The sequence below is a fragment of the Mustela nigripes genome, chromosome 3 (assembly GCF_022355385.1).
Source record: "Mustela nigripes isolate SB6536 chromosome 3, MUSNIG.SB6536, whole genome shotgun sequence".
Classification (NCBI taxonomy): domain Eukaryota; kingdom Metazoa; phylum Chordata; class Mammalia; order Carnivora; family Mustelidae; genus Mustela; species Mustela nigripes.
The window spans coordinates 114,121,206-114,124,846 of NC_081559.1; the positions used below are offsets into that span (position 1 = coordinate 114,121,206).

Consider the following 3,641-nt stretch of genomic DNA (forward strand, 5'->3'; position numbering starts at 1 on the left):
TGAGCTCCACAAGTACAGCCAATGCACTCTGTCTCCTCAAAACAGGTTCTAAGGAAAGGGGGAAAGAGAGAGAGAGAGAGAGAGATCGATCTGTGCTTCTCTGTCTGCTAGAAAGTCTTCCCTCGTGTTCCTCTCAGGCTGGGACAGCCTTCCCTGTGATGAGTGCTCTGTGTGCATGCATGCGTGTGTGCATGTGTGTGTTTGCCCCTGATGTCATGGGCGGGACGTGTCTGATGTCAAACAGGCGCCCTTGCGGGGCGGTTATGGGCCAGAGAATTCCTGGGACAGAGGGTGTAGCTGTGCTGTTGCTTCCATTGTATTAGAAAGACTCCTGTGGAAGGTGAGGATGCTTAGGACAGGACAGGGTGCCAAGGATTTGGGGGGTCAGGCTGGCGAGTGAACATGTGTGTGGGGTTGGACAGCCAATGAGGCTAGACTGGGGCAGAAGAAGAGGGAGTCATATTTTACTTAGCCCGGAAAATGCCACTATCAAGAAGGTGGTTTTCCCAGGATGAGGCTTGACCATTGCCCTGCAGTCCTGCTGACTCTTGCAATTTCCCCAAATGTGGAAAACCCAACTGCCTGACTTGTGATGGGGAGGACTGCCTTCATGCTCTTTCCCTGGTAAATGACAGGATGCTCTTTGTATTCTCACACATTTTTATCTGGTAAGATGCATTTTGGTCTTCCCAGTTACTTAATGAATGCATGGTTTTTAGCCCTTTTGATTATATTGCTGCTTGATGAAATAATGTAAAATTTCCTTGGTAATTTGACCTACATTAGTTGTACAACTGGATCAGAATATATATACATTCCTCAACTGTCAATTGTCCTTTTAATTCTCATTCCAAATAAAATTTGGTCATGTTGATAAAAATAACAAAAACAAACAAACAAAAAAATAAAGAAATGAAGAACCACGGTAAAAATGTGTTCCTCACCTTTAGGTGATGTTCCCTCGCACTTATAACATGAAGGACGCTGTGAAGGGCATTTCCCAACTACAATAGGTTTTTGCTAACACACTCTTCCTGAGACCATGGGGTGTGTTTCCTGGGAGGTGTGTTCCTGATGATTTGGCTTTAGGGAATTGCCATCAGCTTAGCCCTGCCATGGTGGCAGGAACCATTTTCACACATGTGTGGTGTGGCACATTTCCTGAAAATGAACATACTTTTTCAAGGTAAGATTGCTCCCTGTACTTCCTCTGTTCTTATCCCTACTGTTTTCCTAACTATGGTAAATTGTATAAAGGAAGAATTGAGTTATCATAGATGGGGTTTGGGATTTAATAAGAGCTTTTGGGGAGCCTCTGTGGCTCAGTGGGTTAAGCCTCTGCCCTCAGCTCAGGTCCTTGGACGGAGCCCCACATTGGGACCCCTGCTTGGTGGGGAACCTGCTTCTCCCTCTCCTTCCGCTGGTCTCTCTCCTTGTGTCCTTTCTCTCTGTCTCTGTCAAATAAATAAATAAAATCCTGAAAAAAAATACCGAGAGGTGTTATCATCCTGAGCTTCCAGGGAACTGACGACAAGGACTGCAAAGTAGCAGGGCAATATGCCTTTGGGCTTTTCGAGTTGCAAATTGGCACGTGCAGAAGAGCGATACATCGTTTTGGAAGATACTTCAGCAACAAACTTGGCCATCACAGCCATGAAACCAATGATCTGCCAGTCACTCTGTAGGCAGATTATCCTGCTTTAACAATGGCAACTATTTCAGGAAACATCAGAGACTTGGATAAGACCACATCCAACCAATATGCAGATGACATAAAGGATTGTATTGCCTAATCAGTACCCCCAAACCATAAATCATCCATATTTTCAAGCATCAAATATTGAGGTATGAGGAAAGCATCTGAGACCCCAGCAACACTAACTGCAAAAACCTGATTCCCACAGGAGGACACGCTCTGGCCCCCACGAAACCTATATGGCCCGTCAGTGATGTGTGAACTCAGCACACTAATTGGAGATGTGTAGGGTGATGTCCCATGGCCATGCTTACATACCTCGTGTGACCATTCCTAGGGAATGTGGCCATTTTAATCCGCAGATTCTAAGTTTGGTTCCTTAAATAGCTCTATACACATCAGATACACCCTTGTAAATCAGCAAGAATCCTATTTAATTTCCTTGGGAAAAGGTACACAAAAAGGGAAAAGTTCCTCCCTTACCCTTCAAGGTCTCCCAACTAAACTAAGGAGTAAGTTTACCTGAGACATTGAATACGCATCAATAACCAATATTGAAATGGAGGCCATTACAGAAATATAAAGGATGAAGGAAGACAGTTTTTATGCATTTTAGACAAGGAGAAATACATCTCTGAGGGCTATTTGGGAGCTTTAATTTGGAGGGAGTTCTAAGCAGAATTTAGAACCTCTGTTTTAAAGTCCCTGGCGAGAAGGACATCTTTTTATTTCTGAGCAGGGCAGTGCCTTTTACATAAGGGAGGTTGGTTTCCTGCTCTCAGGAGGAGGGTCCGGTCTCTGCCACCTTAATGCCTGGCGTCCTATGCGGGAAAATGGTCTTCTAACTCAGATTATCTGTGAAAGCCTGAGGTAAAAACCCTTTATGTCCCTGTGAGAAAAAATTCAGTGTGGGATGCCAACACCTTCCCCTCACACATAGTACACCCAGTAGTACAGAGCAAGGCTGTACACGCAGTAGTACAGAGCAAGGCTGGATCACCTCTGTACCATGAATGAGCTTCACAGAGGAGGCCCAGTCAGTTCCGGTTTTGTGTAAAGCAAGAAAGCCTTCTTTCTGAGGCTGGCGATTGTCCACACACCCCGAGAGCTTTCGCCTGCACCCCAGGGTCCTGGAGGTGCGGCCAGCACCTCTGGTGGCACAGCGTATTTCAGGGAGACAGAGCAGTTTCACACAGGGGCCGGGATGCCGAAGGAGCCAGCGGGGCCCTGAATTCAGAGCAACATCATTCTTTGGGAAAAGCATCCTCCCTGAACAGCGTCTGCGAGGAGAGAAGCTTGGATGAGGGAGGAAGTGGCCCACTTCCAAAGGGAAAACGCAAGGGCTGAGGGTCCACTCTCTGCCGCCTTGATGTCTGGCATCATATTTGGGAAAGCGGTCTTCTAACTCACATTGTCTGTGAAGGCCTGAGTTAAAGTCCCTTTGCGTCCTTGTGTGAAAGAAGTCAGACCCCTCACGTTGCGCCTGAAAGACCCTCCTCCCCCCCAGTTGTTAACTTATTAACTGCTCTTTTGCCTTTCTGTAACCGCTTGGCTTTTAGGGTGTGACACTTGTCTCCTGTTTGAACAAGATACCTTCTGCTAATAGCCGAGGCATAGTCACGTAAGCAGGGGACCACATAGTCACATAGGCAGGATGCTTCTCTGCTGAGTAATAAGGTCCAACTCCCCCTCCTCACTCCCCCTTCCCGCCTTTTTCTTCCCGCGCGCGGGTCCTCCAAAGCCAATCTGCTAACACCAAGTATGCCTTTTTCAAATGTTCAAATTGTCAGCCAATCAGCTCCGCCCCACCCAAAACTTGTTTGTACCTGTCTATAAAAATCCTGCACCACCCCAGCCTGGTGTGCTCAGCTAGCAGGAGCTGCTGACCACCCGCAGGCGCCTGCGATACAATAAAGAACCTCTTGCTGTTTGCATCCTGTGGCAG

General features: G+C 47.0%; 1 non-coding gene across 1 annotated transcript; it reads left to right on the top strand.

The window, feature by feature from the left end:
• The first annotated feature begins 459 nt into the window (after positions 1–459).
• LOC132014826 (U1 spliceosomal RNA) lies at positions 460–623 on the top strand. The gene has a single exon (XR_009403460.1). It is a non-coding gene; the product is annotated as a U1 spliceosomal RNA (small nuclear RNA).
• Positions 624–3,641: the final 3,018 nt, after the last annotated feature.